The sequence below is a fragment of the Oryzias melastigma genome, linkage group LG18, assembly GCF_002922805.2.
Source record: "Oryzias melastigma strain HK-1 linkage group LG18, ASM292280v2, whole genome shotgun sequence".
In the NCBI taxonomy this organism is placed as follows: Eukaryota; Metazoa; Chordata; class Actinopteri; order Beloniformes; family Adrianichthyidae; genus Oryzias; species Oryzias melastigma.
This window is the reverse complement of record NC_050529.1, coordinates 9,734,129-9,760,441: the sequence shown is the minus strand read 5'-3', so window position 1 is coordinate 9,760,441 and position 26,313 is coordinate 9,734,129. Positions and strand designations below refer to the sequence as shown.

Genomic DNA, 26,313 nt, shown 5'->3' with positions numbered 1-26,313 from the left:
TTGTTCATCCAGACCCCTTTAAACTGTTGTGAAGGAGGCATCTCTCGGAACACAGTGAGTCCTAATTTCTTATGTGTGCATAAATGTGTGTTTGCTCAGCTCGTAATGTCACTAAACTGCCCCCTTAGAGTAATTAAGAGCTCAGCTTACTGTGTGATCCACTCAGGCATCACTTCATTGGCTTCATTCAATACCGTCAGGGCTCCATCCCAGCCTGAGCAAACAAGACACAACACAATGTACAAGGAATTCCCGTCTTTCATGCAAAATTATCACTCAACCCGACCTTTTGGGGGATTTTAATAAATGTTGTTTTTAAATTTGACCAATTTAGAAATTGATGTTTTTGAAAAATATAGGTTTTTACAATGTAGGATTTGTCTCCTTTATAAACGAAGAGTAGTTTGACAGTTAGTTTACATTTTTCCCATGCTAATGCTGTTCAAAATCAACAGCTTCTAAAACTTACTTTTTTCTCCAAGTAGCTTCCTAATGAAACTTGAGGAGTAAGGAGGCAATAAATCAAAATTACTTTGACAAGTTAAAGGGTATATTCAGACTGGTAAAATCATTTGTTCTGGTCTGACTTTGCTTAATTTCAGATCAAATTGGGGTCTACTTGAGATTTCTTTTCCAGACCAAAGCTTGTACACAAAACTACGTAACTAAAGATTTCTTCACTAATTGACCAGCAGTTACGGGGGCGGGTCAAAACAGACAGAGAATGATGGATGTGCTGCAGTTTGTGGACGAATGCTGCAAGACGGTTGGTTACTGAGAGCGCCATGGCTACGAGCAGGCCCAGCCATAGTCAAAAAATGAATTTGGCGCCCACAGCTAAGATGTCCGAGCTGGGGCTCGAATCGAGATTCTTTTCATTTATAGGCACATGCACTAACTAACCGTGCCACCATTCAGCCAGCATTCAAGGGGAAAGTAGGGGGAAAAATACTGGATCGCCTGGTAGATTCATCTTCTGGAATCAAAATTCATGGGGGGAGTGAATTTCTAGCAGTTTTATATAAGTAAAACAGACAAACCTCTGCTTTGAGCCCCTGTTTTCTCCTCTTTTATTTAATTTTTTTAATAATTATTCTTTATCTTTTTTTTCTTACATGAAACGACTGGTGCGTTAAACTACTAACAAAAAAAAAGAAACAAAATTAGTATGTAATCATTGCGATTTTGGCGCCCCCTCCACCAGATGGTATCCAAGGCGGCCGCCTAGGTCGCCTATGCCCAGGGCTGGCTATGAGGTACAGTGATAAGTGTTTATGACATATAAATTGTCAGGAAAATAGTGTGAGAAGCAACGTGGATCAGATTAAAAGTTTTTTGTTACTAACCTTGCATTTTTCCAACCACATTTTAATGAGTTGCTGTTGCATTGCTGCTCTACATTTGTCCGCTAATGACTGGCTACGGTGGCTATATTGGTCCAGTTATTTCGTCCATGGAGCAGATTGTATTGAGCCTGATGAATTTCAAAACCAACTGAAGTGTAAAACAAACAAAGACCACCTCAAAAGAGAGTGGTTCCTGGTCCTGGACTAGTCTTTGTGCGTATTCAGACTGAAACGTTGTTCCGGATTATCGGAGGAAACAAACTCCGGTTCACTTTAAGTAGACCAAATGTGTCCTGCCTGATGACACCCTAAATTTATAGCTGGTACTAAAGTGAGTTTTCTGAGGAAAATTCAAGATGGTGACCTCTTTCTAAAATAAAAAGTTGTTGGTTGTTGACATAACCTGGTGGTGTGTGAAATTTCGTGAAGAGCCTTCAAACTAAAGTTTGAAATATTCTTTTAAAAAATTGCCAATTTCATACTTTGCCAAAATATGGCCGTCAAGTTTAGTGGCCATCCCATAATAATTTCAAAACTTCCTTTGGATATTCCTTACATGGTTTTTAACTTTATTAATGGGGTTTGAGTTTTATTCCATCAGAGATTTTGATCACAGTCGTTTTCTTAAGGTTTTACCAGGTACTAGGCCTGTAAAGGTTTTGGGGAGACAAGGTCTGCAAGGACCATCAATATTTCTAACCACTTTGAATTCAGAGAGAGTTTCTTGATTGTCATCAAAGTAATCATATAGCTATGATAGAAAATGATAACTACTGGAAAAATATAAAATAACACCTTATTTTTCTTTGTTTCATTTCACAAAACACTTAGTCCAAATGTACCGAATGAAGAGCAAAGCATCAGCACGGTTGCGGCAAAAGATTGATCTGTGTATCCCGTTTTCCAAACTGTTCCCAGAGCCCACACTGCTCGGGAAAAGGCAAGGTTAATCATAAAGAGATGTATGCTGCCTTTTATTTCTTTTGTCATTTGACAATCCATCTTAATGCATGATCATACTTGGCTGTTGGGTTTTTCCCTGAGCAAGGCTCCGCACCAGCGCCTTCAGTTTGTCTTCAACAGAGACTTGATGATAAAGAAAGATTGCCGTTCACAGACGACTTGCTGTATTTTTCACCGAAACGGATATTTTAAGCTCATAAAAGTGATCAGTTGCAAGATTAAGATAAAAATTACAATAAGGAGGTGTAAAATTGTTGGTTTTCATTGGTGTGGTAGAAGTAAGAATGGGTATATCTTTGAAAATGCATTCGAATTAAAAATAATATATAAATATTCATGAGAAAAAGTGATTACACACATCTTTTTTTAGCTTATTTCATCTCTTAGGTCCATACAGTATTTTTTTTACTAGTTTATGGGTGTCGTGTTATTAAAATCCACATTTTAAGACAGTGGCACTCGTGGATGTTTGCCTGTCAAAACTACAAGATTTTTTTGGCTCAACCAGGACAGCGGGAGTTTGTATTAAGACGGCACAAACTGACTTTGGAGAAAAATATCCAACCAAATATTTTCTGGTTTTGCCTTTGCAGCTTCTTCCCCTCCAGCACTTAAAACATCTTGTCGTCCGAGCAACTGCATCATCCACCCACCATCCTGGTCTCATTCGTCTTTTACAATCTGTGCTCAAACATGTCAGGTCATCAGCCTGTTTGTCCTCCTTCTATTGTTAGGCTTAGATGAGTCTTACAACCCACTGTGATGGAAGAAAAATGCTATCCCATATGGGATTTAGCACATGAACAAAGTGAGCCCTAAATAGAAACGCAGGGAAAGCTTTGCTTTGGACCTTTAGAAAAGAAATTGATCTAGATTTTGGGTATTGGTAAAGAAATAATGCCTCTGTTAAAACCCACATAAAATCAAATCAAGTTTTTAATGATAAAACAACAGTAAATACATTACTTAGTGTTGTTGACAGTGATTTGATAGGCAACGTCTTGTGATCTTTGTGTTCTTGAGGGGTCTCCGAAGTTCATCATGAAAAATAAAATTAATTTTCGGATTGTTGCATTCATTTAGATTCCAACAAAACACATTTCTGGCTGCATAAAATAATAAAATTTAATTTCTTGCCAAGCAGCAGTGGATGCAGTTTATTTTTTTGGATGAGAAGGTCCACGAGACGCCTTATTTCTAGGAATATACAGAGTTGGAAAAACTTATTTCGGGGTTTGTAGTTTCACTGTAACAGTCTGTGTAAAGTTATCTGCTTAATAAAATTAGGAATTTGAGATTATTCTCGACTATTTCAAAGCTTTTGTACAAATTTAGCTAAGCTAGGTTGCACCATTCTGACAGAAAAATTATCAAAAATTGCAAATTCTTAATTTTGTGCACAATTTTTGATTTTGCGTGATAAGTAACTTTTTTCTTTACTTTCACTTTTTTGGAATTTTGTGTTATTTTAGTTATACATCTTGCTAAAACAAATTCATTTTATTCAGGTGTCTCTGATGCTTTTCTTAAAAGAAAAACATTTTTGGGGATTACTGCATTCATTGAGATTCCAACAATTTCTGGGTCCATACGACATCATCATTTCCTGTTTTTCAAAATTGAATTTCTTACCAAGCAGCAGTGGATGCAGTTTATTTTTTCAGATCAGAAACACGCAAGTCTTCTTTTTTTTTTTTTTAAATTGACAAAGTTGGCAGTATAACATATGCCTGGGTTTGTAGCGTCTTTGTAACAGTGTGTGTATAGATATGTGCTTAATAAAATTAGAATTTGAAATTAAATTTATGGTTTCAGAGCTTGTGTACAAATTTAGCTATGCTAGGTTGCACTGTTCCAACAGAAGAAATGATCAAAAATGGAAAATTCTTCCTTTTGTAAACAATTTTTGCTTTTGGGTGATAAATACCTTTTTTTTCTACATCAAAAGTTGTGGCTGATTGAAGCTCCCTCACATTCACTAGGTTTGAGAGTGATTTGAAAGAAGACCTCTTGTGATTTTTGTTTTTTAAGTTACACATCTTGCTAAAATTCCATTAATTCAGGTCTCTTTGATTTTCTTCTTTAAAGAAAAAACTATTGGATTATTGCATTCATTGAGATTAAAATAAAAAAAAAAACTATTTCTGGCTTCACAAGACAACAACAACAATTCTTGTTTTTCAAAATAAAATTCTTTACCAAGCAGCAGTGGATGCAGTTTTCATTTTCAGCACAGAAACAAAAATGACAATTTTTTTCAACTTATTTCTAGAGTTGGTGGGGTAAAATTGCATTTTTGTGTTTGTAGTGTCTTTGTAACAGTTTGTACATAATAAAATGAGGGTTTGACATGATGTGTGACTATTTTAAATTTATTTAAGCACTGTTACAGTTGAAATACCCCAATAATGCTAAATTGTTTTTTGTGTAATAAATACGTTTTTTAATGTCTGCATCAACAATTTGAGCTGATTGAGTCTTACAACAAATACCCCACCAAAAAAGAAAAAAAAACCTTACTTTAACCATTTACTCGATGCAGCCATGGCTTAAAGAGACAGATGGAGAAGCTGACCCCCAGGAGTAGCTGCTCACTGTCAAGGTCAGTGGCGAGTTGTCAGAGCTACAAGGAAAAATCCATTACTGAGGCAAGGAAAAGGTGTAACATTTGTCATTCTCAAATAAATTGCACTTATTTCTTTCCCATTGGTTAGTTTTGCACCCTTTGGGAGTTTGACTTGACCATGGCAAACTGAAAGCGCCTTCTGTTCTAAGAAAAAAACTACAGCTTGTTAGTTTGTTTCTCCTTGTTCAAGACATAAAAGTATCTTTGCTCCTATAAATTAGCTTTTATATCTCTTTCTTATTAAACTTTCAAAGGATACATGCATACTTCTAAATGTATATATTTATAATGCTTTACTTCTGGTACCAAAGTACTGATTTTTTCTGTTGCTTTTTAACTCAAAGACATAGAAAACTTAAAAAGACAGGAATGAACTGTCTCAACAGAATAATGGAAAACTTACATTTATTTTGTAATAGAAATTCTTGCAAGGTAGGAAGTCTTTTAATACATTCTAACATTTTCTTTTTTGCTTATATGCGTTAACAACACAGTAAATCAACTCTGTTTTTCCTGTATGTTCATGCTTTCCTTTGTAGATGGAAAAATAATTGGAAATATAACAAAACATTTTTACCTTGTGGTGGGAATATGAGCAGGGGTTTATTAATGAACATGTTTGCGAAATTAATGATGTTCTCTCTTATCTGGTGGGAAAAAATATGTAAATTATAAATATGACTGGTAAAAGTATGAAAGTATCTGAAAAAAAAACAATGTCACCTCAAGGTTTTTTTATGCAAATCTAATTCTATATTGCACCACATTTATGTTTTTCTAAGAACATCTTACCTTTTAGGTCAGTGGGCTCAGATATTTGACTTAGGAACTTCCTATAAAGATTTCCAAAAGGATGTGATTGCATTTGAAAAAATGAGCTGTAAAGACAAATAAAACACAGTGGAAAAAGTATCAAATTTCCAAGGTAGGGTTGTTGACAACAACCTGGACCTTCTGTCCAGTGAATGTGGAGTGTCTACTTTAGAAAAAATAAAAACACAACATGTTAAGCCAAAAAATGACATTTCCGATTTTAATTTTGAAATACCTTGGATCTCATTGAGATAGCTTTGCCATAAATTAACAGCAATCCATTCTCATCCCAACCTTATATAATGTGATCTCAATTTATAGTGATCCTTAAATCCCTTTGGTATTAAACAACAGTCCACTGACACTGTTTTTTAAGCTTTTATTTTGAAATAAGAGCTCCCAAAGTCCCCGAACGAGCATTTCAGGTACACGTCCCTTCAACATCTCCCTGAAACTTTCCAACAAAACAACAACTTTACCTTCATTCATAAACAGATTGCAGAATAACAAGTGATTAAACCCAACTGTGCAAAAGATCCAATATCCATGACCAAAAGAAGACTAACGTCAAAATAAGAATGAAATTAGAAAACAATTTAAAACCCATTTTGTTGAAGTTCACTGTGTAATGAGATGAAATGATTGCACAAGAGACACACTTCAAAGTGGGTTACACTGACAGCTTCTTCTGGGAAATGTTCTGACAAACACTCAAACTTTAATCTGCTTATATTTAGCTGCTTTATGACTAAGTAATGCATCCTTTTTTACATGCAAAAACAACTGCAGAGTGTCAGCAATCTTAAGAAAAATGGGTGTACATTTACCTCAAAATTTCCCTTTTTTTTCTACAAAAAAAAAGTTTTCTGCACTTTCCAAACTCTTCCTGCCGAATCCATCATTTGATCCATAAGACATCCACTCAAGAAGTATTGGAGGAGTGATGTGGGGGACAGCTGACAGAATGTCTTACAATTATTTCCACCACTAACTAAATCCATTTGTAGCGATTTATGGATTTTATATTAGCACGAACATGAAGGAGATCAATGACAATGACATCATATCTGCTGAACAAATTCAAAAACCCCATCGGGGAAGAACAAAGTTTGAAGATGTATCGATTCATTTCAGTATTTGGTTAGTCTGACAGTGGAGGACACACAGATTGGAGAGCAAGTCATTTTCAAAGTTAAATTAAGAAATGCCTGGCGAAAACTGTAGAGATCCTTCAAGAAAGATGATATTTTTTGACTAATTGGCAAAAACTGAAACACTATTTATGTTCAGTATTGATAATAAACCCAGTTAAAAGGATAAACACTTAAGATTTTTAGCAGTGTGGTGAATTTTACAACATATGCTCACCCTAACAGCCCTGAAATGACCTTGTCTTGTCTTGGCATGTATTTTCTGGACCTGTGATGTCAGAAATCTTGGACAAAAAAAATCTAAACTGGCAACAAGAACAAGAAGAGTAACCAAATAATTTAAGATATTAAGGTTATGTAGTTTTATCATTATGCGCAAGTGTCTTTTAGGCTGCTGAGAGTTATTTCTTATTTCAAAACCACCTTTAGATCCAACCAGCAGTGGATGCAGTTTATTTTTATGAAACAATTATGTACTTAAGGGGTAAGTCTGCTGAAAAATAGTGAATCCATCAAAAGATTATTAACAGAAACCATGGTGAACAACATTTAATAAGTCGTTCTCATCCCTGAAAACCATCTGGCTGCCACCATATACATTCATGACCACACCAACGACTTTCTAAACAAAAGATCTGCATGAATCTTGAACATTGTGTCGATGCCTCCCCTTCTTGCGGTGGCAGTTGTATTTGTGACCGTAGCATTAGCTAATATCTGAGCTAAGCATGTTATCACGAAGCCCCAGTTGGACAGAATTAACTACTGTAGTAATACTGTAATAAAATGTCATGCAATTTTACAAATTGACAAATTTTATCAACTCATAAAATACAATCTCCAAAACCAAGAAGTAAAGCAAAAAAAAAGAAGAAAGTTGCACTGTCTGTGCCAAATTTAGACAAATTACTGCACCAGCTTGTTGATGCCACTGCTTTGCATGAACTGATGGATAAAGAATCCTTGCACCCTCTTTGATTGACGTTGTGTCATCTCCCTGCCAATCACAGAGAAGAAGCTCAAGGGTTGGATTCCCTGATGGCTGGCAGCCTACAAAGAAGTGCCAGAAAGTCAGTAGGCATTTGTGTTTTAAATAGAATAGAATAAAAAAGAGAGAGAGAAGAAATCCGTCATGTCATAATAGTTTCTTGAGGTTTCTTCAGGAGGCCGGGGAAACTTGTTCCCAGGCTTTAGTGTTCTTCCACATTGGTATGTTGTTCAGCCGCGGCTTTAGCTGATGCACCTGCTTTTCATGGAAAGCTCCGTGTTCAGATAGTTGTTCCATTTTAAGGGTTGACTTGCAAATGGTATGCATGAGCATCTGTTTGCATTTACATATCACAGTGTGCATGAATATTTGTGTGCATACATACAGGTAGTGGATGAAGCAGTAAAGGCTGAGGAGTGCCAGCTACCACAGACGTACTGGAAGTAGATGTTGAGTTATAGACAAAGCGATGTATGGAGGATTTATTTTATAACTGTGTATCCTAATTAGGGTACAGCAGGTATATAAACTAGATATGTAGAAGGAGAAATTCTTTTAACCATAAATACGCTATATACATTGCTGGCATAAACATAGTTGTAACCTTCTATTCAATACTTAAGAGCTTTAATTGTTTTAGTTTATTGGCCAACCCCAAACATATTTTACAGAATAAGAGCATGAACTGTTCAAGTTAGCCTTTACCCAAAGGATAGGCTCCAGCAACCATGTGACCCTGCACAGGACAATACTGGTTTAAAGATGTTTAGATAAAAAGAATATTATGAATGAAAAGGATGTGGATCTGTTCTTACGGGGGAAATACTAGGTACTTGGTTCCTTCACTGCTCCCTTTTACGATCTGTTGTACAGTTGCTGCACTGTACAATTATCACATCAGTAACCACAGACCAAAAGTAGACTGGTAGGAAAATAGTTTAAAATGTTAGCAAGTAAAAATGTACTTGCTAACCCTCATCTCCTCAAACGTTCCATAGAATTACAGGCTGTAGAGGTAGATATATTAGTTAAATCCTTACAGCAAGTGAAGGACAACAGATAAATAAATACCTGTGTCTACAATTAGAAGTATCCTGTGCCACTCTTGTTTTTAACATTGTAGCCATCTGGTTTTTGCACCGTTTTATTATAGGTAAATCTCAGCCTTATGGTAGGATTACTTAGTTTAGTTTAGTTTCAGTAGGCAGTAACCACTGACTAAGAGTAGACAGGTAGGAAAAATTGTTTAAAAGGTTAGCAAGCTAAAAAAGAAAAAAAAAAACGTAAAAATTGGGACATTTTTTAATGTTGTGAAATACGTCAAATAAGTCTAATTTTCTTTTGTTGTAGGTTGTAGCAAATGTATTTATTCTTTTTTCAACGTTATCTTTTTTTTAATGACAGGTTGTAGTGGGTAAAGTTGGTGACACCCTAGGCATGTTGTTTGGACTTCTCTTATTTTACTTTTTACAGACAATGTCTTTTTCCACACAAAGTTATTATAACAAGAGTGGCCATAAAAACTGGAGAAAGCTGCAAAACTAACACAATCTTAATGTTTAAGTGTGATGCTACATTCACACTGGGCTCAGAGACGTGTGCTTGAGCAACTGCTTCCGATGAAAAGTCTACGAAGTCTACAAAAACTTGTGTTCATGAGTCGCTACGCAAGTTTTTAAGCCAGTTTTTGGACTCTACTTACAAAACACTCTTTGATTGAACACCTGTTGAAATTTAAGCCAGTTGAACTTTAAATCAGAGACTCAGATTTGGTAGTGACGTTTGGATTGCGTTCTTCTTAAAACGGGGAAGTAAAGATCGTTTGGAATTTGATAATGGAGAATTCAATTCAACTCAGTTCAATTGTATTTATATACTCCAATATCACAAAATGGTTGCCTCATTTGGCTTCATGCCTGTAATTGTGCAGAAGCAGAAGGTTAGGGATGTCCACATGAAGGAGAGATCCTCTCCCAGGATGGTCAGGCAATTTACCAGGACTATTAAAGAAGAATTAGCTAATCTATCTCTACAACTACCTACATGAATAGAGTTCAGCTAGATAGGACTGGGGGACTGGAGGAGGCGAGGTCAAGAACAGGAGCGCAGACGATCCACCTGGAATCACTCCCACTCTGAGATGCGAGATGACGAATCAGAGGCGTCGTCCACAGCTAAAATAAAAATAATTTTTGAAAATAATACTGGTGTTTTGGGGTTGGCCGCGATTACATGACACCAAGCCTTTCATATATTGGAATAGAGCTATGAAAGTGAAAACCTAATGTAAGACACACTGTATTACCAAAAGCCTGCTCTCACCTGCCTTGACTCATATGAACTGAAGTGCGATCCCATTCCTATATGTTGTTAGTCCACCTTCTGCCGCTATAGCAGCTTGAACTCTTCTAGGAAGGCTGTCCACAAGGTTGAAGAGTGTGTTTTTATCAATTTTGGACCATTCTTCCAAGTCAGGTCACACACTGATGCTAGTGGAGACATGCGGTTAAGTAGTTTACCAAAGTGGTACTGAAACATTCTGACAGATTTTTGAGCTCCATATACCACGGATAATCAGTTCAAAGTCAGTACACACAACCAGAATTCACACATAAGATCCACGCTGGATTTTTGACATAACACAAAAAATGTGAAGCGGGCCTTATGGTCCAGAAAATATAGTAAAAGCCTATAATGAAGCACAAATATCAAGAGTGGAACATAATAGATTTCTACTTCGATTATGTTATCATGGATATACTATGCTACATCAACCCTCCTGATTAGTCAAAGTTCAAACTGTTATAACTCTTAAAGCTTAAATGGACGCCCTTTCCGTATGTTGGCCGAAAAAGGTGTAGAATCTTGCATGTGAAAGCCAAAAAACATCAAAATAAAGACTTTTCATTGGAAGCGATCCGTTAATTGCAGAGAATCACAGGGAAAAAAAACGTATTTATCAATAAAGCCACTGCATTTTTAATCTACAATGCTGCTTACAGAAAAGACAGTTGAATCTACAAGGATGCGACTGTTGTAATAGAAATCTATGCTGTATAAACAGGAAAGTAAACAAATTTCTCATTGTATGCTGGAGATCTTGCACCTCGGAAATCGCTCTCGTCAATTTGCATTATACCCCCCGGCAAAGGTGTGTGAGAGAACCTTGTTTTCCCTTCCTTTTTTAATTCATTTTTCGCCATCATTATTTTTGCCTTGACTAGTTAGGGGGGACAGCTTACAGAAGAGCTGTGCAGCAGACGGCCGTGTACCGGGCTGCGTTCGCTGACTCAGCAAAGGACATTAGCATACAGCTGCCATTAGACAGGCTGCAGCTGGAGAGGGTGCCCTTCTTACTTTGCTAAAAGGAAGAAAAGGCACTATGGGTTAGTCTGGGTGTGACAGTGAGTTCATCAGGTGTTCACTTTATGTTAATAGAAAGGCAGATGAGTTGATTTAGTTGTAAAAAATATAAAACTTGAAAGCTAGAGCCTTATGGCAAAAACCTAGTCTGCTTTTGAATGTACCCACTACTCTCTAAAAGACTGTATCGTGAAGAACTATTTAGATAAGGATGGGTATTGTCTGGATATTATTGGTGCTGGTGTAAAACCAGTATTTTTGAAAAGGTTCCCGTACCTAAACCACTCATTCCCACAAGGTCAGGTCATAAGATTTTAGATTAAAATCTTTTGTTGCAAAGAACAGCCAAACTGTTTCTAGCTTCACCTTTTGCATTTAGACTAAAGCTCCAAAAACTTCTTATATGAGCCCGGCCACAATCGCTGGAAAGGTAAAATTGGCTAAAATTGCACAGAAATACTGACATGTCTGAAATGGTGCATTAAATCAATCAAGCACCAAGATCTGTATTTTTTATGGTACTTGTTATACCATATGCATCAGGACCAGAGATGTAGGGGAAATATATTGATATATCGTGATATTTCATTTGGCGATACTTGTATCGATTTGAAATGCAGACAAGATGGTGTTTAATTAATTATTTATGAGCGTCATACATTTGTTTTCCCCCTAAATCCCCGACCACTAGTTGGCAGTACAGCACACTCTTTAAACAACTCCACACCTCACCAAAACAAAAAGAAGATAATTCAATAGAGTAGTCATTTCTAAAGTTGGTGAGATAGGGGTTGAAAACAATCGTAGTTCTAATGGTTTAATTATTATTATTATTATTAAATTTGGATTCAGTTCAGACAAAACAATCGGTGAAATTATACGATAATTACCACAGCAAAAATTCTGCTTTGGTTGCTTCCATGTGTAATTTGATGTTCAAAAGGGTTTCCAGACGACACTTTGAAATTGATTCCTCCTTTTTTCCCTCCAACATTCCACTCAGAGGAAGACATCTTTTCCCATCTTGTTGAAACCGAATACTGAATCACATCCTGTCAAGGTTGAGGTGAGGTTCCAGTCACGCCGCGTATCCATCAGGATCACGGTAGACACAAACAGGTTGCTGATGCCGCTGCTTAAACCCGCCTCGGTCAGACCTCCATCATCAAATCTGGCCCTGTCTGCCGAGATATATTGATAGCGCCGGTTTTGGTCGCCTCCCCGCCCTCCTTCCCCTCGAGCCCCGTTTCTGACCAATCGTCTGCGCGGTTATCGGACCATCATGAAGAATGTATGACAGGACCTCAGAGCGGAGGCGGGGGGCGTTCTGGCGAGCCCAGCTGGGCCGCTTCAGATGGAAGAATGAATTTGAAGTGGCATACAGAGGTTTGAATTTTCTCAATAAAACACAAACTTTGGGTTTGAGAAAGAAATATTCTTAATATAAGTTTTATTGTTGCTTTGTCCATCCCAGAAAAAAGAAAACTAACACACTATGTAAAAAAAACAACTCTTTAATTTGGTTGTTAACCCTCCAACTGCAAGTTACTCTTTCACAAATGGTGATCGCCAGAGATAAACCTCAGACCTACATCAATGCAACTGGCAGGACAGGGACCACAAATTTAATTAAGATTGCCCAAATGGCACAATGGTACCAATCTTTGCTGGGTGGGTCCGGTGTCAGCGAGGGCCACTCTGAGGTTGTTTTTTTTTTTTTCTTATTCTTCTTTTTTGCATTGTCTGAGGCTTAGTAGCACCTCCAGAGGGATCCCTGCTGTCAAGACACCATTATCTGGCCAAGATTCGGGACAATCACACACTTCTTGTCTCATTTTTTTGTACAGGTCCCTCTTCAGTTAATCCCTCAGCTAAATCTATTTTATTTTCTCCAATAAGCCATCAAAGGAAACTTTTTCAAGTAAGGTTGGGACCAGGTAAAAAGAGAACAAAGAGGGATTATTTCATATAGAGAAAATTGGCAAAGAGGGGATGTTGCTGGGAGATTTTTGGGTTGTTTGGAGGGAAAATATTTTACTACTTAGAAGTGTGAACAACTTTAAAATGCTACTTTTACATAGAAAACAGACACAGACAATTATAATCAAATTGGCAACCCCTAGTGGCATTCTTTACATACATCCTGGCCTGATCAGATCTAATTTACTTCAATTAATATAAAATCATTTTTTCCACACAAGACCTACATAAAAAAAAACATTGTTTTTTTATTAGTCTCTCTTGTACTTCAACAGCATTAACCTAACCTGTTGATCCAAATATGCATCAAACCACTTCGACTCCAAAACGATCTCAATTTAGCATCTACAGCGGTCCCTCGTCTAATACGGTTCATAAAATACGATTATAGATGTTTTAAGGCTGTAAAAATCCTCACTACACATTTTATACACTATTCTCCAACTCTCAAAGTTCAAACCTTTATAGAAAAATGAGTCCAGGATCATAGAATAAAAACAAAGATCTGATCGTGATTGAAAATGTATGAAATTTGTAATCTTCTCTGAACATAAGGCACAGGATGAAAGAAATTGACTAAATCAACAGCCAATCAGGACATAGAACACTTTGCCTTCGACAAAAATGCTAAAAAAACAAAAAAAAAAGCATAGAAGTGGACGCTTAAAAAATGTGCAAAACAGTACAACCACTGTTCCTCCTCATAGTAGCGTTTCACTCTTTGCAGCTTCACATATTCGCACACTTTTTTTTTTTTAAAGTCAGGTAACTCTTCTGGCTCATCACAAAAACTCGGACAACTCAAGATGCTGCGGAGTGGTGGTGGTTGTATTTACGGATTCGGGGTATTCGTGGATGTCTCCGGTCCCTAACCCTCGCGAACAAGAGTGGAACACTATATATAGCTTTTTTTTGCAACCTCAATTTTTTTTATCCCATTCAGTGTTCCCTCACTATGTCGCAGTTCAAATTTCTTGGTCTTGCTATTTGCAAAATTTTTTGTGCAATTTTACACATTTTTTAACAACACATTGTTTTCTGCATCCTGATTGGCTAGTGGAAACCTTTGTCAATCAACTTCCTACGTGCCATAATACAGTCTATATGAGAAAAGTGTATAAAGTGAAGTGAGATATGTTTTACAGCCTCAAAACATTCATAGTTTTCAACTATAGCGAGTGAATTTTATTACGCAAGTCCCACAATAAACGAGAAACCAACGTAAACTTGTTCTGTTAATTGATTGGTTTATAGTCTTTCAAAAGTCTGGTCAAAACGTATTTATGTATAACTTGTTGATTTGTTTTACGACTATGTCTGATACAAGTAAAAATATATACATTGTAAACATATAAACACATGTACATGTACACACATATACTCATACAGGTACACATATATATATATACATATATACAGAAATATACATATACTGTATATTTTTTTCACAGTGTCTTTTCCCAGTGTTCTGTACAATTACTTTAGGTCTGTAAAAGAATTAGTATTTCCTCACTCGTTTGCTCATGTTTGCAGACAAACTGAAAGATTTCAGCGAATTTAAAAAAAAAAAAAAAAAAAACAAACACAACTCTTGGTGTTTATTAAACCGTGTTTTTTGAGCAAATTTAATTAAATCGCCTCATCTTCACACATGAGTGTAAAAAAATGTTTCTCTTTCTAGGAAATGTGACTGAAAAATAATTTGTTTGGCAGGAAGCACTTAATACTGACAAATTAGTAACCTGCACTGCTGTAGAAATTTGTCAAAATTAAACTCTGATGGAATCTGTTCCAACTGGAACAAGAATTAAAAAAAAAAATCATTGAAGCTACCAAAAACCTTGTTTTAATTTGATGCTATTAACATGCAGCAAAGAGAGTTTAATTTATCCTTGAAAAATGCAAAATTATGCAATTGTGCTAAATAAAGTATTTTTTTGTTTGTTTGTGCTTTTGGAAAAATGCATGTGGGTTATAAAAATCCTGCTCCAGTCCGAGTTCTGCACTTTGATCCAAACTCCCAGTCAAAGTTGTTTTAAAGTCAAATGGATTGGAACAGAAACCTAAGACACACTCTGTTCCTTTCTCTGAGGATTAGGTAATGTGTAGAACAAAAGTGATATGAATAATTTATTGGCCAAGGCATGCATTGCGGTCAAACATGTACAAGTGTTGGCTTCCGTTTTTAGCCTGAACCTTATATGGAGAGACAAAAGTGAGAGCTTTTTAAGGTTATTGAATTGTCTCTAAGGAGGGAAAAAGTTACGTTTTTCTAAATTAATTGTCCTTTCTCAGACTTGTTTTTTTTTTCACTATAATTGTCCCTGGTATTTGTTCTCACAGTCACACCTCCATTAATAAATACAGAATCAATTTTTCATACCAGTTTTCCTCACAGAAAAACAACAATTGCAGTCGTTTTTGAACATCAGCAATTTCCGTAGCGTCTTGTAAATAATTGTATCGGTTCACCTGATGAAAAAGTGGTTGATGGCTAAAGAAAAGCAGCATTATGATACGACCATACCTCCACAATGGGACGCGGTGATACTTTTTTTCCCCCCTTTACTCGAAGAAGTACCATAATGGGGACTTCATCTCTTTTCTTTTGGGGCTGTTCTATAAAAAGGTGCAAGCGTTTGAGTTCCCTGCGGTACCTATTACAGCAGCCTCGTAGTCATTAATCACGGACGAGTAAGCATTTCAACGCATTGTCCGCTCAGAGTTTCCAATAGCCATTCATTAACAGTTTCCAACATCACCTCTTTTCTTAGCACCTGCCCCCTCCTTTTCATCACTCTCACCTGGACTCCATGGAGTTGGTCCTTTTCTTGCTGACATACTTGCTTTTTGTTTACCGTGTTATGTAGAAAGTGTAGAAGTGAGCTGGCCAAGATCTTAAGACTAACCTTTGGAAAACTTTGCCTTTTTCTCTGCTTTAGAAAAAAAAGAAGGAAGTTGTGTGTAAAGGAATGTTCACACCGCCTTTGGTAACATGCGTTCAAGGGACCACGTTCAATGAAAAGTCCTCGTAATATATGCATTTTGGGGTTCTACGACCATTTTGGGACATGAGGTTAAAAACATTTCTACCAATTTGACATTTCAGACTAAGATTTCTACAACTGTGTGTCTATGCGCTAGTATCAGGTAGCTACAGACCTGTGTGAACTCCCTATTCTAAAAGCACGTTCAAAAACCCACCTTCAGTGCATTCTTGAACTTGCCAAACATGAACCTTGTGCATGTAGCATTAAGCAGCCAGTGAGGATGTAATCTGAAAGCCAGTTTTCTTTAGTATCTTTGATCTAATGCTACGTAGACTCCGCCCTCAGCAACATACGGTCAAGCATCTGCCTCCAATGAAAAGTCTATGTAAACGCACGTAAATGCCTCATGTTCATGCTTCGCTACAAAGCGTGCAGTCATGTGTGTATTGCCAAGAGTCGGACGATATGATATGTATCACAATACCTTTGTCATTATACTATACGTTTCGCTATATCTCAAGACTGTACCAGAACAATTTTTTTGTGCTGTGCTGCCAACTAGCGGTCAGGGGTTTTAGTAGAAAAAAAAGTAAGACTGATCGACATGTTTATTTATAAATAATTACTTAAATATCATCTTCATCAACAAATATTGTAATATATTGACAAACAGATTCCTCCCTACACCCCCAACACGGATTGCAAGTTAAACAAAGTCAAACTTTGACCAATCTAGGGACTTGGATTTGATAGTGACGTCTGAATGGTGTCCTTTTAGTTCACCGATGTACCAACCGTTTGAGAAATTGATCATGGAGGATAAATCAATAATTTTTATTTGTGCCCGGCAGAAATTGTATGACACCAAGTTTTTCAAATATCAGAACAGAGTTGTGAAAGAAAAAGCCAGGAGCGAGATTCATGAGATTTGCACAGCTTTAGCACAACTTTAGGTGGAGAAAATACGCTAGTAAACACTAGAAAAGGAAGAAGAAACCTCTCCCTGTTTGTCGAGTGTGAACACCATGAGCTAAATGACTTCCAGTGGAAACATTTTTGCATATATAAATATTTTTGTTGATGTTTGGTACTTAATTTATATTAATGCTTCTTTTCTAATGAAAAATAATCTGCACATTTTGTCAGAATTTTGATAACAGATCTGCATATGCAATGACAAAGTCTGAAATAGTGAAATATCTACTTACATAGTCATGTGATTTATTGTTACTGATTCCTAATAACCTAAATCTATTTTGGAAAGATATAAATATCTGACCTTAAGTCATGAACCGGATAATGATAATACACGTAAGGTGAGTCAGCCCTGGACTTCTTTTTGTGTTAGAAATTTCCAAGAGCCTTCATGGTCACTTCCGATGCTTTTAGCGGCCTTTTTCAGCTAGCCAAGAAGGAGCGACAACAGCGGTGGCAAACAGATCAAGTCAAAAGACCAGCTGTACGTCTCTCATTAGGATCCCAGTTTGCTGTTTGCATTTGATCCCATTTAGATTTTGGCCCCATGAGCGAAAAAGTTTGGGCACCCCTGGTCTAATGTTAACAAGGCAGTCAGTACCTGTTTTAATCATTTGTTCAGAGCCTTTAGGCACACAACCATAAATTCAAAAGTCGTCAGCATATATGAACTCAGCTTTTGGTTTTGGTGAAGCATTCCAGGTGGGAGCAAATAAACAGAAAACAACAATGACCCTGAGGAACCGCTGACACTTGGATGAGTGAGGACCCATCAATAAACCTCCATAAACATGTATAACTAATAGTTGTGTGGTCCTTTAAGGTCTCCCTTACCAGCATATCTTTCTTTTCTTTTGAAAAAACCCTCATTGAAAGCCTCTCTTTTACTCACACAGTGACTAAACCTGATTTGTATTCATGTGTGATCAGCTCTCCTAAGAGTTGTGAGTCTCATCATTGCTAATATAACATCCACTGAGGATGCAGCCTCCATTTTTTCATCATTATTTTTCTCTTTCCCGACTATTTTTTTTAGCTTATCACTCAAATGCCACAAACTCAAGCATGCAGCTGTAATCCTGCTGATGTTTACAATATTATTAACGGGAAAAAAAAATAAAAGGACTTAGACCAGCCTGTGTGATCTCCAAACTTTCTACATGATGAAGAAATCAAAAGTAAATACCCCTGTGGCCACATAAAGAATGGCAGAGCCATTACTCATACCCTGGAAGAAAATGAATAGGCCAAAGTCTACCATACTGCGGGTGCATGAGTAATGCGGGGTCTTGGCTGCTGATGCGTTTCAGAACAGAAGCTAACAGTTTTTGCCAATGCCATGATAAATATCAGATATTCTGGCAGCACACTTTGGAAAGTGAGCCCTCAATGATGGAAAGGAAATTGCCATCAGGCGGATGCATTGTTAAAGAGAGGCAGGAACAGCTGGTGGCCTTTTCCAAGATAATCCAACTCCTGATGTTTTTTAGGACTTGGAAAAGTCCGTCTCTTCCATAGTCATATCTACAAATAATTTCATTTTTTGTGTCCTATTTTTCATTTAAATTGGACTTATACACGCATGACAAAATCCTGCTAATGTTTTCTTGCCGTGCCTAATATATACGTTTGACGCGCTGCTTCATTAGCTTACAGTAATGCATCGTGCCATCTGTCTGTTAGGCTTTTGGTGTTTCAGGTGGCATATTGTGTGGAAGAAAATGAAGTTTGTAGTGAGAAAAGCTGTCATCTTTGTCAGGACTAAAAATGCAAAAAAGGGAGCTGCAACTTCAAGTTTTTAATTTCAGAGTTTTTTGCAACAGCGATGTGATGACTGCCAGCGTGACTTTCCTTTCTGTGAGATATACTTGGCAACTTCTATTTTTCTTTTACCCCCAACTGTTGTTTATAAGAACGAGGTGTCAAAAGCTGCTTCAGTCCCCGATGCAGATTTGATAAAAGTGTGTGCTCTTATTTTTTCGATCACTCGGCGCTGCGTGAGAATCCCACATTTGCCCGTGTGATCCTAGAAGACGAGGTTCCACTTTGAAGTGTGGAATGTGCAAAACATATGCAACCCTAGACACAAGGAGATTTCTCAGCTGAACATGTGTATTATTAAATTATAGCGGCTTGTTGAGTTCTGAGGTGTACGGCCTAATTATAATTCCTTTGAAAAATATTGGTCTTATTCTCGGCTCGTGCATTATGGGGGATAGCGTGAAGAATACATTTGTTTAGTTTTTAACTCTGAAAGTAGAAGAATGCATTATGCATGTCAGCAAAACTTTCAGATTTGCACTGTTGGGGTGATCCATATACTTTCAAAGTAAAATCCCACATGAGCTATACATATGGGTCGATACAGGCTGTCTGCAGGCCAAAAATCGGACTGCACGAAATATCAAGATTGCAGACCACTTGGTGAACTCGTAGAGAAAAAATATTCTTGCACAATTTTTCTACAGGCATGTTGCAAGCGACAGGTTGTGGTAAACACTTTTATAAGACTAAAGAAGGGGTCTGCAACCTGAAGCTCTGGAGACACGTATGACTCTTTCAACCCCCCATTATGGCTCTTTGGTTTTGAAGAAAAATAAAGACAATTTAATTTAAAAATAGTTTTGTAGTTTGGATTATTTTTTAGTTAATCTAGTTATATTATTTTTACTTAGCTTTTTTTAATCTTAAAGGGGCCCTATCATGATTTTCTCAAGCCTTTCAGAGTGAACTATGTCCATATATATGATCATATATGACCTTTTAAACACTAAAAAACATATTATTAATGAAATATTAGTTATATTTTGTGAGTTTGTTTATACCCAGAAGTAAAACGGCTCGATTCCTGAAGCTCCAACTGCCGCTGAGTATTGCCAGAGTCCCCTCCATGACGTCATCTCAGATAAAATCTGTTACTCTTAAATGCACGAATGGATCAAAATGCCGCTTTGGGGTTCTTTATAGTGAGGATTGAACAGTAAAATGCATTTAAAACCTCAAAAAGTAGAATTTTCATGGTAGGGCCCCTTTAAAATGTATGAGTTATACCATGTTTCTTTGGTCTTTTCTTTATTTAGCTTTAATCTAAATGATAGCAGGGCACCAACATGGTAGGCTATGCCAAACTATTTATTTAGATTGATTAAATGCAAAAGTATTAGATGTGACAAATTATTATAGTTTTTTTTTTAATTATTTTAATCAGTTTTCTTTTACACACATGTATACAGGTGTACGAGAAAATATGTGAACCCTTTGGAATTATTACTTGGTTTTATGCATAAACGAGTCCATGATTCTGTTCATTGAAGATATAAATTGGTGTTTAAGCAGGTATTGTTTTTCTACATCATTGTGATTTAGATGGAGATAAAAAAAAAAAAAATACTATCTGTATATCGTACAGATATTGAGGTACTCTCAAAGGGTTCACATACTTTTTCTTGTAAATGCACACACACACAAACACACACACAATTTTTTTTGGTATTTTATAGACTGCATATTGTATATGTACACTCCATTTTGGTAAGACAGGCTAATTTTGGATTTTTGTAACTATTGGGTCAAAGGCCGCCATTTTTACAATTGGACGCCATTTTGAATTTTTCTCATGGTTAATGTGTTTTTCTGCAAGTTTGGATCCAAATGTACATCCATGTTAAAATTGATTTTGTACTACAAAATTCACGATTTATCTAAAAATTTAAACTCAACCAGATTAGCCAACACAGATGGATGTGGCTAAGGCTTAAGCAGTTCCAGTATTTTCAACTCATATTTTAATTACCCAGCAAAATGAATTTCCGTACCCTCAAATACATAATAGTTTCGTGCAGCAATTTGTGTGTCCTTTATCTCCAAGCGCGAGTACTTCAAAAACACATTTCCCCGTAACAGATAAGGGACAGGATAATATGTTCCTTGTCCTCTGGAATTATCGGACTCCTTTATTTGTCTCCCGCTCTGGATTTTCAGGATGCTGCTTAGTATCTCTCGCACCGTAATTAATCACCAGTTGTTGATGTCCTATATCAACCTTGCTCGCTCTTATCGGGATGTTTAGCTTAATGTAGACAAAAAAAAAAAAAAAAATTACATTTTTCTCCAACGATGGCAGCTTATTTGTGTCAGACGTTGATGCCTTTTCGGCTGCATTAGGAGGAAGTAAGGCTGCGTTTATCAAACTTTTCTTGAAGAAAAAAATAGTATGAAATAATGCATCTGTACAGAGCTGAAAGGGTTAGTTATCAATTTTAAAAATACGCTCACATGGTGGGCTTGTCCTGCAGCAGCACATTAGCAAAGGATGGAGGAAGTTAATCGAGCTATGATAAAACGTTCCCGCCGTGTAGCCATTACTTCTGGTGAGAAACTATTGAGTGTGAGTTCACAAATCAGGGCAGTTCTCGTCCTTTAATAAAGCAAATATTACATGTCTCCGCTAAATGAGACCTAAATGGATGAAGACTTTGGAGGGTGCGGCAGAAAACTTCTGCAACTTTTTGCTCCAAATAAAAGCTGAGAAAATGGTGTGTTGCAAAGAAAAAAAAGAAGAGGCATTGCATCAGGGACCAATTTACATCATGACACCGACAAGATGGAGCCTCAGAGGTGTTACATCTGGAGGTGACGCGCACCGAACAGTCTAAAATTATAAGCACATATATTTGAATATTATCAAGTTTTATCTGCCGATATCAGAAATCTGGCCAACATGCAAATTAGAAAGGAAAAAAAAACAAGAAAACCTTGAAAGGTCTGTGCCATTTATTAAGAAGATAACCTCTTTGAAATTACAGCATTTCAGAAGGGCACGGAAGCATGTGGCGGTGATATTTTGCTGAAATATCTCACAAACATTGAGCTCCAACTGCATACTAAGTGCATAAAAATGCAAGCTATCGTTTAACGCCCCTCTTACAAGTTCTTTTTTGCTTTTACACATTATGCAGACGGCTTATCAATGTCAAATCAGTCCACAGGATGAAAGCCCCTTTAAATAAGAAGAAAAGGCTGATACTGTAATACCTCTTTCCAGAACATCAAGCCTTTTTTTTCCAGCCTTCCCTCTCTGTTCTTGATTCACCAGCCGATTTAACATTCGACCCAGTTTCAGCGAGGCTCTCTACTGGGACCCAACCCAGAAGTGTCATAGAGAAGAACCAGAATAATAAAGCCCTCCGCTCTGCAGAGAAAAAAAAACAATACTGTGCTTATGCTCCATACATTAATATACAAGCACATTATATATTTGTATGGATGTTTTCCTTTTTTTTAAGGACCGTCTGTATTTTTTTCAATCGATGGAGTCGGAAAGGGAAATAAAAGCACAAACACACAAGGTAATCCAATACACAGCTCTTATTGTGAAAGCTAATTATGTGCACTCTGCTCCTAGTATGTTGGCTTGGCTTTGTAAATGACAGTACGCAATTTTATGTGACCCTTAGGACTACTATTATTATTATAATACACTGTAATTACTCTTACTGTGAAATGTTTTCAATTGTTAATATGCAAACTGGGTGAGGAAACAACCTGATCAAAAATGTTGACTTATTTTGAAGAGCTAGTAGTCGGCTTTCAGCGGGTCCCACAGGGAATTTGATGTTTTTACTGAAGTTAGTGAAGTATATATTGTCTTTGAGCTGAACCTCGAAAGGAAACAGTAGTACTGGTCTAATTAAAGGATTTCTTTATTGACTGAAGTGCTACGTAGAGGCCCTCCTGGCTTTAACAGGGAGTGACTTTTTTATGAATTCTGCTAAAAAGTTAGCATCATAGCACCTCGCAGAAACAGACGTCAGTGTTTATCTTGATGGTTTGTTTTTAGAGCTTCTTTGTATTAAGCCTCATTTCCACTGAGCGGTCCGGCCCAGTATTTTTTAAGCATTTCCATTGATAAATGGACCCAATAAACAGTATCGGTTGTGGGTCCATAAAAAAAAAAAAAACGGAACAACCTCCTGCTGATTGGCAGAAAGTGATGACGACATTAGAAAGCACCAATATAGTAATCATTTAAGCTAGCGTTTCCAACGTTTGTTAGCATTTTAGCAGTATTCCTCTTAGCTGTCCGCAATCTTCTTTCCAACAACATTCAACTCCTGCAATACATAAAGGATGTACCAGAAGTAAAGCAAGAAAAAGACGAGCTGATGGATGTTGTGGCTTTTCTAGTCGATGCACTACAATGACACGCTAGTGGTCTACATGCGCCGTGAAAACAAACCGCTGAGTGGAAGCGAGGCTTAACTGAGTGGAAACGCTCGCCAGAATTCACTAGACCAAGAGGATGGATGGATGAATGAATGAATGAATGAATGAATGAATGAATGAATGAATGAATGAATGAATGAATGAATGAATGAATGAATGAAAGTTGTATCAAATCTTCATTAAAACATCAGGAACCGAAAAAAACAGTAATAAGAGTCAGAGACATCTGCTATTCTGACATGTATAGATGAACCATAGCTTTTATCACAAATAAATATATATAAATATATATATATATATGTGTGTATAAACTTGATTTCAACAGTATTTACTTAGAATACAATAGTTAACTCCAGAATAAAAAAAAAAAGTTTTTTCATAAACTCGTAATTTTATTCAGCTGTCCGAGTTCAAATGCTGATTTGCTGGAGGATGAAGAGTTGTGGTTTTCGCTAAACAGTGTGACGCATAACTAATTGTATATTATTAAATCTAACACTATTGGTGTAAAAAGTGGGATTGGCTCTCATACCGTTATCAGAATGTGCCTTGATTACACCTGCGTTTCTCCTCAGCTAGAGTTTGCTTTCTCACTCAGGGGAATGAGAGCCAGTGGATTTGCAAGCTGGTGTTTAATGCTGGCCTGCAGGCTGCTGTGTGGACAAATTCTTGCTAGATGATGTTATTCTGGACTGTATTCTGTCGCACAGCAAAATATATATATGTATTTGTAAGAAAAATTATCAAGAATGTTTTTTTTTCTTTGAAGCCAGACTGACATAACGTATCAAGTAAAGGATTGTGAAGATTACAGAACGGTAAAAGCCTTCATGTACTACTGTTTTCTTTAAATGAGTGAAGTAAAAGAAGAAAAACAATATAAACAAGTTGTACTTTGGGAATTTTATTTATTTTATTTTTTTTGCAAAATATAGAAACGAATCATGATAACGGAATAGGTAACGCTAATAGACTGAATATATGCATGATTCACTACTGTAGCAGATTGATGCTTATTTAGCTTCATAAAACATTAGAGAAATCTTTCAGTCTTTCATATTAGCACAACATATGACCATAACATAAAGAGCATGCTAACAAGTCAACTAAACGTACTTTAAATCACTAAATTTACTTAAAAATATATCCTCTGTGCCCCCTTTTAACAATTCCGTCAAGCGAAAGACTGAGCTGCACTTCTTCTGCGTTGCTGCCGAAAGCAAATACTGATATATACACTTAAAGTGCCTTCTAGTGGTTGTTGCTATGTATTTAAAAAAAAAAAATCACAAATAAGTTGCACCTGAGTATAGTGTTATGTTTATACACGTGACTAAAAGTGTGTTTTTAGCTCACAAAATGATAAAATATAGCTTTTTATCATCAGAGAGATGCTTTATTTTTTTAATAACCTACTTTATTTCTCACCATCTGTCTGATTACATTAAAGCCAGTTTGTGACTCATTTAGTCTTTTCTATCTGCTAAAATTACACATTAGAAATACACTAGGTGAAGACTGCAGTACATATGCCTCAAGGCAGAGAGCGCTGGTGAGCCTGGAGAATGTGACGCCGCAGCTAAAGAATAACACACTTAGTGGTAGCAAAGTCAACTGCAGCCGCCTAAACCCATAAACTCGAGAATTTGTTTTAGACATGGCAGACTTTTAAAACTATAGAAAGAAAATGAAGACTTCTACAAACGAGTTATCCATGTGTTTCTTCAAAAGGAGCAGCGCACAAACTTTATTTATAACTAAAAGTAAGTCAATAATAACAATTTTGGTGATTGTTTTCTATGCTACAGTATAGGAAAGAAAAGTGTCGAAACTAAATTTCTAACAACACACTTTAACTGTTGTCAATAAAAATGGTGAATAAGCTGCTCTGTAGGGTTCAAATGTTTGTAAATCTGTCTGATGATGTCAGTGCCTCACCGGCGATAAACCTCACCGCATAAATCTAAAGTGTGCAACTATAAGCTTTATTTTTCTTCACAGTTCTAATATGACATGGCTAAGCTTTGATGTAATTTCATTTCGGCCAGGCACAAACTGAATTAGTTTTCCATGATCAACTCTCAATTATCATGATCAAAGTTTGCCAAGTCCCTGATTTGTCAAAGTACTACCTGGTTTAATTTTCTATGAGCGTAAAATTTAGCCGTTTTGTATGAAGAGTTCTAAAACTGATTTAAAAACTTGTGTAGTAATGCATAAGCATGAAACACACTTACATGCATTTACATATACTTTTTATCTATGTAGGAATGAACCTCTACTTTCACGTTTCTTCTAATTTTTGAAGTTAATGTAAAGTATTTTATTTGCATGAGTCATAACCATGTTTGTTTTATTAATTCAATGATTGCTCACTTCAAACTAAACTGAGCTGATGTGCATACAGAAATAATGAAGCCAATAATCCTTTTTTGATGTGGGTTATGATGATTTAATGATGTCTCCAGCGCTCTCATTTTTGTAGTGAATATGTGTAAATTAAAAGCAAAAAAAAGTTTTTTCCATAAATAAATTAAATTAAATGATTATGTAATGTACTCCTGAAATTTATTTATAACCTCAAAAATCTTTAAAAATAAGAAAAGTGGGAAAGATTTGTGTGCTTTCAGTTCATGCCTGATGGAAAAAAACAAGACTTTCTGTTATCTAGGACAGCTCGCTACAAATTACACCGCCTCAGTAGTTGTTTTGCGAGTCTTTGAGAGAGCGTTCCTCTCTCCAATCATGCTTCCACTATCCACTCTCCAAAGTGTTACAGCCATAATTAGCCTAGATTAATGAGAAGGCCACTTGAAAATGAAACATATGAATAATAAAGGTGTTGTTAATACACAAACACCGTTTCATCTTTCATTGTAATCTTGCACAGTCC

General features: G+C 36.5%; 1 long non-coding RNA gene across 3 annotated transcripts in view; it reads right to left on the bottom strand.

Annotated features, from left to right (window-relative positions):
* Window positions 1-4,569: 4,569 nt before the first annotated feature.
* LOC112156474 overlaps window positions 4,570-26,313 on the bottom strand; it is a 44,037-nt gene continuing 22,293 nt past the window's right edge. For 2 of the 3 annotated variants that reach the window (XR_004949632.1, XR_002920971.2), the window contains one exon: window positions 21,954-22,386. This is a non-coding gene — a long non-coding RNA (uncharacterized LOC112156474). Of the gene's footprint in view, window positions 7,950-21,953; window positions 22,387-26,313 lie in introns of those variants that run through there. The other variant, XR_004949635.1, reaches the window with a different exon arrangement.